The sequence below is a fragment of the Ovis canadensis genome, chromosome 9, assembly GCF_042477335.2.
Source record: "Ovis canadensis isolate MfBH-ARS-UI-01 breed Bighorn chromosome 9, ARS-UI_OviCan_v2, whole genome shotgun sequence".
In the NCBI taxonomy this organism is placed as follows: domain Eukaryota; kingdom Metazoa; phylum Chordata; class Mammalia; order Artiodactyla; family Bovidae; genus Ovis; species Ovis canadensis.
Window position 1 is genome coordinate 41,543,272 of NC_091253.1, and position 11,048 is coordinate 41,554,319.

Sequence of the window (11,048 nt, forward strand, 5' to 3'; positions counted from 1 at the left end):
CCTTCCACCCCAATGCTCTTTCCATGTCCATTTCTTCACCAGGGGTAGCTGGAGCCACCTCACACCAATTTGCAAAAACCAACTGTTAAAATATAAGGAAATTTGTAAACAGGTGACCAAACATAGTCAGTATTAAGAATTAAATTTTAGGGAGAGGGGTTCATGTTTGGGATCTCAGGTACACCCATGGTGGATTCATGTCAATGTATGGCAACACCAATACAGTATAGTAAAGTAAAATAAAGTAAAAATAAAAATTAAAATAAATAAATAAATAAATAAATAATTAAAAAAATTAAATTTTTGAAATCTGTAATCAAATTAACTATATTAAAAAGAAAGGTAAATTCTTTTGTACCTTTGTGACTCATTTTGGTTTCAATACTAACAATATTAGTGGTAAGAACATTAATAATAAAATTAATAAATAATACTAATACCATTAACAATATTACCACTGCTAATACTATATAATTTACTGTACATATTATCTTACTACATTTCCAAATTATTTTATCATATTTACTGTTACCAAGGCTCTTGAGATTATGCATCCTTTGCATCCATATGGTGAGAGCACTATGTAATGTTGTTCTGCACACCTGTTCCTAACTGTGCTTTTAGTGATTATCGACAGGCCACCTTAGGACTATTTGCACCACAGAAATAGGCAAATGGGCTACAAGTCAGCACATGCATTCCCTCACATGGTCAGTTATTAAACATTTACCCATACGACTGCCAAAGGTCATGAGTATTCAAAAAGAATTCTCTGGAAAATTGTCCCTAAATATTTAGGCTATATGAGGAAACCTTTAGCTTATGTCACACTCATTCAAATGATACAGTATGAATTCACTGGATTAAAAAAAAGTGAGCGGTCCTGGTGGCAGTAGTGACACTTTTTGAATATAAACACTTCAAAGTAATAGTTCCTAGAGAATTTTTGCTGGTATTCAAACTAAGAGGCTTTTAAGCTTCTCCACAAAATTTATCTGTCTACCTCTCTAAATCATGAAAGCAACTTAGTATAAAACAAAGGGTGGAAAGAAGATAATAGATTCTAAATTCATACAATATAATACAGTGCGGATCATCTAATGAACCATTATAGTTTTCAGCGGCAGATCTCACCCTTTAAAAGGACAAAACAGTGAAAGGTGACACTAAGCTCACAGACCAGAGGAGAAACCCAGCTCAGTGTGAGTGGTGTCATTAGTGGGGCACAGCCTGAGAGATGTAAACCAGCCTGTGTGATCCCAGACCGCCTGGATTGGTAATGTGATGCTTGGTAATTCTGCCTTGTGGGTCACTGGTTCAACCTGGCTTACGCTGAGGTTAGATGAAAGCTGCTGGCCGCAGAAAGTGATTTAATGCTTCCAGCAAAATGAAGCAGTTAGCTCAGCTCAGTTCTGCCTGGACTCCTGTTTTTTTCCCATAACAGTTAGCAGTCGTTAGCACCCTTGTTGACAGTTTACGCAGAAAGGCCAAGATCACAGTAGGCCCAGAGATTAAAAATCACATCTCACCTTGGTGGTCCCTCCAGAATAGAGCTGGAAAGGTAAGAAATCTTGTCTCACTGCTTGGTCTCATTAGAGAACCTTCATATCCACCATAATGCTTCTTTCTCAAAGAGCCTGGAGTCAAGAGTTCAAAAGAACACCAGGAGGAAACAAACAATATTTGTAAAGCCTCTTTGCTCGTCATTTCCCTTTTGATTTGAGATAAGAAAATGCAACATTTGTGAGGTCACAGTCTTAAATCACATTCTTTGGGTGAACATTTTCAGTAGAGGAAAATTTTGAACAGCTGAATGCTGTTTGTAGGACTTATTTCAAATCATTAAAGTTGGAAAAATAGTAAGTTACAGAGTGGAATTTTAAAAGACCTCATAATGGTAGAAAAGTGAAGTTGAGTGAAGAGACCGCTCTGAACTACTTTAAACATTTAGATCTTTGGAAAAAACACCAGGTGGTGTCACAGATTCAGAGACTGGGGTGCAAGGGGCTAACAGGCATGAAACTTAGTCCTAATGTGTGTGCGTATATGTTAGTTGCTCAGGCATGTCCAACTCTTTGCAACCCCATGGACTGCAGCCCACCAGGCCCTTCCGTCCATGAAATTCTCCAGACAAGAACACTAGAGTGGGCTGCCATTCCAAGAACACTAGAGGGGGTTGCCATTTCCTTTTCCAAGGGATCTTCCCAACTGAGGGACTGAACCCAGGTTTCTGGCACAGCAGTCAGGTTCTTTACTGTCTTAGCCACCAGGGAATCCCATAAGAATCTTAGTCCTAACCCTATCATTTATAGAGCATTACAAACTTCAGAAAAAAAGTCATGTTAAACTTGATGGAATTCCGTCTCTGACATTCTATGGTACAGACTCTTTTTAGGCAGATGAAATATTTCTAAATACCTAAAAGTATTACTATGTGTAAAGTACTTGGCACAAAGTCTGGAATATAAGTGCTATATATTTAGTTCTCATATTATTTTTATTATTACTATTATTATGATTATTATTTAAATGCTAAATTATCCAAAGCAAATTATAAATGAGTTTTGGGAAACTAAAACTCTAGCCCTAGCCTGGATTTTTTTTTCATTAAACTATAGAAAAATGTCATATCCAGTAGATAATCATTTACCAAACTGTTGTTCATAGGAATAATAATTCTTCAAAATGTTCCTTTATAAAATTATTCCTTGGATGAAAAGAAAATTGAGGAGATGCTTCCTACTACCTACCCTTAGAAAGTAACTGCATATTAGTTTATTAAATATTCAGAGCAGTTTTGAGGAGAGAAGTGTATCTAATTTGACATACCTGAATATTCTCAAAGTTATTTGATGATAAAACCTCATTAGTGCATACCTACATGGATCTCCAATTGAACTACAGACCTCCTTTTTGAATTGTCTTGAGAGTTAAGTCTTGGCCTCAGTATTTGCCTATTCCAACCCCTTTGGATAAGTGCTTATTAAGTGACAGACACAGTTTTTTACAGTGGTTATCCCACTTAATCCTGGCAATCGGTGGCTTCATGGTATCTTTGCAGATGAGTAAGAGGAAGTTCAAAGATGTTTAAAACTTGTATAAAATTATACAACCAAGATTCAACTGTAGAGTTGTCAGTATCCAGGACCCAGACTTTTAAGCTCTAGGCTATTCTGAATGACCATCAATAAATGAATGAATGAGTATAAATATTTCCTGAGTTGGACTGGAGTGATGGCTGAGTTTGGACAGTGACCAACGCCCTCAAAGAAAACTTGATTGGACACCATGACTAGTCAAGGGGATTGGACATCCCCCGCAAAGGAACCTTGAGCAGATACCTCCTAAGTGACCCCAGGGCATGGGGCTAAGAAACTGAGACAGGAGGGGGAGCTAAGCTCTGAGTTCCTGTGTCACAGTCAAAATGAGTTAGGGAGGGAAAGGTCTGTCCTAAGAGGAGTGAGTGCTTTGTCTTGGTAGTTAGTGTAACCAGGAGCTCCACTTTCATGCATCCTTCCCTAGCTCTCCACATATGTGTTCCATGTATGTTTGCCCAAATTAAAAACATATATTCCCCTAGCTCTTAACCAACAGGCACTATATTGCTTTTAGCTAAAAGGACCCTTCTTAAAGAGGCATACTACCCATTTCAGTAAAGTCTGAGTCACACCCTTGTGGTCTGCAAGGTCAGGTCTTGCTGATATGGCCTTCTTCTTGAGAAATAAGCCTATGATCCCTGGTTTGCATCCAAGAACAGAAATTTCTAAGAGGGTCATGTTTGGCAACATGGGGGACTTAGCTCTTACCTCACTAATAACTTTTAGTTTCTTAGCTTGGAGTCATGATTATACTTTTTAGAATTGGAGCCTGTTGTTTATAAAGACCAAAGGTCATTTATTTATGGTGAATCCAATCACAAGATATAATTGATTTTTCAGCTGTTAACAACAAAGGAGGAAGAGGTAAGTTTAATTGCTAGATTTCACTAGCAGATAAAATTTGTGATTTCCAGATAATCCTCCTGTATGACCATTAGTTACTGTGCAAAAAAAAAAAATAAAAAATCCAATTTCCTCAGATATTCTGATCTTTCAAGAGTAATAAGAAAAATACCATGATTTCTAAATATAGTGTCAATTATTCAAAATTTTATAAAATTTTCCTCCAGGGAAAAAAGCCACTTGTGGGCTTCATTCAGGCTATTGGTTACTTGATAGTAATATTGACTATAGGTGGTTCCATCAGGAAGATGATTTCATATAGGTAGCTTTATCAGGAAGGTCTACCCAGGTGGCGCTAGTGGTAAAGAACCCACATGCCAATGCAGGAGATGTAAGAATCTGTGTGCCAGTGTAGGAGATGCAGGGGACATGAGATCGATCTCTGGTCAGGAAGATCCCCTGGAGAAGGAAATGGCAACCCACTCCAGTATTCTTGCCTGGAGAATCCAATAGAGGAGCCTGGTGGGCTATAGGCCATGGGGCCATAAAGAGTCAGACACAACTGAAGTGACTGAGCAGGCACACATACATCAGGAAACTTGGTCTATAAGATATCTGAAGATACTTTGCTCTGGATTTATATGTTATTTGAGATTTGTACATAAATTGAGAAAAAAATAGAGTGGATTGCATGCTATCATAGACAACGGGGTAAATTACCTCTTAAAGAGAGGCTACCTAATACATATTCTGCAATGTTTAACAATAGAAAAGGGTCAATGGAGATTTAACTCTTTTTTTCTTGTTGTTTGTTTTCTTGTATATGGCAAGAATACGACTTTTCTTTTAATTTCAGACATTTAAAATTTTAAATTATAGAAGTAATACATGAATAAGGGAATCTCAAGCATCCAAGGGCTTCCCTGATAGCTCAGTTGGTAAAGAATCTGCCTGCAATGCAGGAGACCCCAGAGACCCTGGGTCAGGAAGATCCCCTGGAGAAGGGATAGGCTACCCACTCCAGTATTCTTGGGCTTCCCCTGTGGCTTAGCTGTAAAGAGTCCACCCGCAATGCAGGAGACCTGGGTTGGGAAGATCCCCTGGAGAAGGGAAAGGCTACCCACTCCAGTATTCTGGCCTGGAGAATTCCACAGATTGTATAGTCCATGGGGTCTCAAAGAGTCGGACACGACTGAGCAACTTTCACTTTCATCTTCAAGTAGCTATAATAATATTATTAGTTCACACAGAAATAAGCCCACATCTCTGAAAGCTATTACCAAAAATATTGTATCATTACACATTTTTATTTGCTTATTCAAATACATATGCACGTGTTGGTGGCTCAGTAGTAAGGAATCTGCCTGCCAATGCAGGAGATGCCTGCCAAGCAGAAGACATGGGTTGAATCCCTGGGTGGAGAAGATCTCCTGGAGAAGGAAATGGCAACCCACTCTAGTATTCTTGCCTAGGAAATCCCATGGACAGAGGAGCTTGGTGGCTATAATCCATGGGGTCAGAAAAGAGTTGGACATGACTTAGAGACTAAATAACAGGCACGGATTGTTGATTTGTTTTTCTTACAAATACACACATCAAAAATTTTATTTTATAATTTCATATAATTTTTAATATAATTTAATTTCATATAAATTTCAATGATTTTATTATACTTGACACCTTTCCTGCATATGTATATACTTGTACTACCTCATTCTCTCTGAGAACTACAGCATATTCCCTAATTTGGATGATCTAAATTTATTCCATAATTTGGCAGCACTGAATAGTTCAACTATTTTCCTGCTTATAGACATTGCTTTATTGTTTCCAGCTTCTTAAAATTAAAAAATGCTACAGTAATTTTTAGAATTTGATAAACTGATTCTGAAGTCCATGTAAAAGAAAAATATATAAGAATTGCTTAAAAGTCTTAAAACACAATAATGTTAATATGGTGAAGTAATTTATTATTTATTGAAACAATATAAAGCTAACTATATTCAAAATAATAAAGCACTTGCTTAGGCATAGACACTTAATTCAAGGAACTGAATTCAATAAATGAAACAACTAGTCTACAAGTCAGTGGGGAAATTATGCATTTACCAGCAATTGGTATTGAGGTAATTGTTATTTATTAGAAGAAAATAAATTTAACCCCAATTGTATGCCCACAGACGAATATAAATTTAAAACAATAGTTCCCACCAGAAAAATAAAAGTATTAAAAGAAAAAAATTAACTTATGAGTGTATATGTCCTTAGGGGTAAAGGAAAGCTTAGTAAGGAAGATGGGAACAAAAAGATATAATGGAAAAATAAAATATCAGATAACATTATAAAACAATGAAACAAACTAAAAATTCTTTGAATGGAAAAAGGCAACTTAATTTAAAAGGACAATGACCAACTGGGAAAAACATTTGCTACACATACACAAAAAAGTGACTAATACTCTTAAGATATAAGTAGTTCTTCAAATTACTATGAACAATGTATGCTGCTGCTACTGCTGCTAAGTCACTTCAGTCATGTCCGACTCTGTGTGACCCCATAGACGGCAGCAAGGAAAATGGATATTCAGGAGAATGGGGGAAGAGGCAACAATAAAATAAAACTTTTAGCCCTTTAGATTGATAAAATGTAAGATCACGTTAACACCCAATGCCCACGAGACTGCCAGGAAAACAACATGCACACACTCAAGAGCAATGATGAGTCTAAAAACTTCTAGAAGTTTTGGGAAATAAATCTGGCTATATTCTTTTAATACTGGGAAAGATTGAGGCAAGAGGAGAAGGGGGCGACAGAGGATAAGATGGTTGGATGGCATCACTGACTCAACGGACTTGAGTTTGAGAAAATGCAGGGAGAATGTGAAGGACAGGGAAGCCTGGCATGCTGCAGTTCATGGGGTTGCAAAGAGTCAGACACAACTTAGTGACTGAGCAACAATAACAATATTCTTTTAAACCACAAGTGTGAATAACATTTAATCAAGCACCTCACTCCTAGGAAATTATTTTTCAGAAAATACTGACAAGTGTATAATGATACTCTTTTCAAACAGGAACTTGGTTTGTTGTTTCCTGAATACAATAGGCAAGCATCCAGAAAAGTAGAGGGTCAATTTGGGCCAATTTGGGCTCTTGCACATAAATATGCTTTGCTTTTGATGTTTTTTTCTCTGTACCAGAAAACCATAGGAAGAGAAAAGTCAATAAAGTTGAGTGAGACTTTACTCTCCTTCCTTAAAAGAAATGCGGACAAAAAAGGGGGAGGGGGGCTAAACAAAGAGAAAACAGAAGTGTGAAGGACTCAGGCAGAGAGCTAAGGTTTTGCAGTTCAGTTCAATTCATGGGGTTGCAAAGAGTTGGACACGACTGAGAGACTGAACTGAACCGAAGGATCTTTGACTGAGTCTGTACTGAACAAATGTGTAAAATAACCCTACCTTCTAGGTCATCTACGAGCATGCAGTTGAGCTCCCTGTGCTATGTAGCAGCTTCCCTCTAGCTATCTGTTTTAAACATAAATGGCAACCTACTCCAGTATTCTTGCCTGGGAAATCCCGGGGACAGAGGAGCCTGGCAGGCTACAGTCCACGGTGTCACAAAGAGTTGGACACGACTGATTAACAAACACAATGATGACCTTAGTGAAGGACAGAGAAGCCTGGCATGCTGCAGTCCACAGGGTTGCAAAGAGTTGGACATGACTTAACGACAGAAAGATGAATAACAACAAGTAATGACCTTGGGCTTCCCTGGTGGCTCAGCAGTAAAGAATCCATGTGCCAGTGCAGGAGACGCAGGAGCCTCGGGTTCGATCCCTGGGTCAAGAAGATCCCCTGGAGAAGGAAATGGCAACCCATTCCAGTATCCTTGCTTCGAAACTCCCATGGACAGAGGAGCCTGGCAGGATACAGTCCATGGGGTCACAAAGAGTTAGACATGACTTAGCGACTAAAAAGCAACAACAATAAAGTGATGACCTTCAGGGGTGTGATGGGGGGTGGTGGTGGGAGGGAGGCTCAAGAAGGAAGGGATATATGTATATATAGCTAATTCATTCTGTTGTACAGCAGAAAGTAACACAACATTGCAAAGCAATTATACTCAAAAACAACAACAACAACAACAAACCCCCCTTGCTCCCTGCCATTTTGTAACTGTGTGGGGAAAGAAAGACAAACGCATACACCCAGCAAGGTGCTAATGAAACATCCGTAGTGGGTTAGTGGAAGAGCAGTCATGGTGCACATATAAGCAAATTTCAGGAGAGACTTAATATCTTTATCATGAGTGTTATAACAAAGCAGATTCATTTGTCTCCACCTGCTGATGTTTTACAAAGGAGGAACAGGAAGCTGGGAGTCAGAGTGGTCAAGAAAGGGTCTAAAAATAAATCTGCCCCTTTATTCCTGTAACATGTCTGATTCAGCACTTTTGCTCCTAGGTTTTCCTTGGAGGTGCTAGACAGTGTTCCTTTCTTTGACAAAAGGTCCATTTTCTTCACTTTTCCTCAGTCTTTTATTTGTCTTACTGGTCACAAGTAATGAGAACAAAACATCTGCTCTTTATTGAGTGTTTACTGGGTGTCAGGGACCTTGCCAAGCATTTTATATAAGTGGCCTTCTCCAGTTTTCACAACAGCCCTACGAGATTCGTATTTTTTTATATTTTATAGATTAAGGAAACTCAGAGACTCAAAGTTACTAATACTTTGGGATGGAACTTACCACTATCACATGGCAGCTATGATCTTCAAACCTGTGTTGAACTTCAGAGCCTCCAATGTGCTTAAACACGTTGTTAGCCTACTACCTTAAGACAGAACATTTTGGAGTGCAGGGCACTGTAATTTTTACTGCAATCTTACTTTTTTGCTTCACATCTTGACTTTTATTTTATTTTATTTTTTGTCTTGTGATTAAGGTCTTCTCAGGTGACTCAGAGGTAAAGAATCCACCTGCCAATGCAGGAGATACAGGTTCAATCTCTGGGCCAGGAAGATCCCCTGGAGAAGGAAACAGCAACCCAATACAGCATTCTTGCCTGGGAAATCCCATGGACAGAAGACCCTGGTGGGCTACAGCCAATGAAGTCACAAAGAGTCAGATGTGTGACTAGGCCTATAGATTACAGTTAATTTGCATGCCTCTTTACCTCAGGAGTTGATAAACACTCTACTGTTCTTTGCTTTTAGAGGATCTACATTCAAAAATGCTATTATAGACGCAGGAAGTAAAAGTAATATGAAAGTATGTAGAATTTGGTCCTTTGTGAAGGAGAGATTTGATTTGCCTTTGTCTTTGTTTCTGTCAAGGAAAGACTGAGGACCCACAATGCCTTGACTGGTTTTGATGTCTATTAGATGGATTTCTCCTGAGGAGTTTAGATAATCTCTGATATTTATATAGTGGCAATCATATCCCTGGCACTTAGCAATAGCCAGAAAGAGATTAGATAAAAGACTCTTAAGAGATTAGTGTAATGTAACCCAGACTTTGATTCATCTGTTCTCTGCTGGCGTTCCAAGTCCCGCCCACATGCTATTTTTCCCAGGAAATACAAGGGGCAATTTTAGGGTCTTCTACTAGGATTGTTTTCTCTGTTCCATTATTATGAATATTATTGTCTTGGTGCCTGGATCTTCCTTGACATAAAATGTTTAAACACTCAATTTTCTTTTATTTATTCATTTATTTATTTTTAATTTTTTAAAATTTATTTTAATCAGAAGCTAATTAAATTCACTATCATCATACAAGGGCTCTTTAGAAATATCCCAAACTATGTATGACCAACTACTGAGATGGACCTCCAACTCAATCACTTTTTTAAAGAAAAATATATATATATGATTAATTAATTCCACCTCCTAATCCTCAGACTCCATTCACATTTTTCCAGAACACTCCATTTCTCTTCAACCTATTCTGCATTTCTTCAAACCAGAGTAACTGGGGCAAAAAGAATGCCCGATGATTGGGTGTAAGTGTTGGGATAGAGAAGAAGCCTTTGCACATTCCTTTGATTATTTTTACTGATTGCCCAGTGTTCCTTTTTAAAGACAGCTCCATTTCTTAGAAGCCTGAGAATGATTGCTTATGCTAATCATAATGCATATCTAAGCATACTGGACACTTGGCCCAGTTGCTGTGTTTGAAATTGAACCTACATTGAACCCTATCAGGTCTCTGCCTGCTCTCCCACTCTCTCAAACACCCATAAAGACACGTACACAGAGATTTCTTCTTGGTCAGTATGTGTTCCCTAAGGTTTGAAAACATCCCCTTAAAATAACCACACACACGTTTCTAAACCACTAGTACCCTTCCTGGTGTCAAAGGAGTGCTCTCCCTCCACAGGCTTGTCTTACAAAGATTTTTTTTTTTTTAAGTATATTTATCTTGCTTTACAACCAGTTTCTCCTACAAAAGGTATTTAGTTTTATGCCCAATTTATATTTTATAATTTCAAGCCATGGAGCATTTCCTTTATGAGATGATGTCTTTAATGAAATGTATGACATAAATTTTGAAATCTAGCGATAATTGCAACATTCAGTTGGCTTCTCCTTTGATATTTGCCACCCCTTCACTTTCATTTTTAATATTATTAACTAATATTTGTCAAAACAAGTAAAGTTACTAAGAGGAATGTAAAATTGCTGAAAGAAAATTATTCTGAAAATTCTCTTAGGAAGTGATGAAGGCAAAACACAACTGCCCCCTCTGAGGTTTGAACTCAGAACCTTCAGATTATGAGACTGATGCGCTGCCTACTGCACTAAGGAGGCAAGTTAAGAGCATAGTACTCTGTGGACACTCCTCACAAACAGGCATTTTCCTTTGAAGCCTGAAAACTGGTAGAATATTAGAATCATCAATTTTTGTATTGCTTTCAAAGTACATTTCAACAATTGGCTCAAACTGTCTTTCAAAATTGAAGCTGCTTTAATTATACAGAATCTTCTAGTGTAGAGACACAATATACCAAGATAAAGTTAACCAGTGTTTTTATATGTGTGCTCAGTTGAGTCCAACTCTTTGGACCCTATGGATGCTGGCCCGCTTGGAATTCTCCAGGCAAGAATACT

General features: G+C 38.0%; 1 non-coding gene across 1 annotated transcript; it reads right to left on the reverse strand.

Moving 5' to 3' along the window:
* Positions 1–10,675: 10,675 nt before the first annotated feature.
* Positions 10,676–10,748, reverse strand: TRNAM-CAU (transfer RNA methionine (anticodon CAU)). Its single transcript has one exon. It is a non-coding gene; the product is annotated as a tRNA-Met (tRNA).
* Between the last annotated feature and the right edge of the window lie 300 nt (positions 10,749–11,048).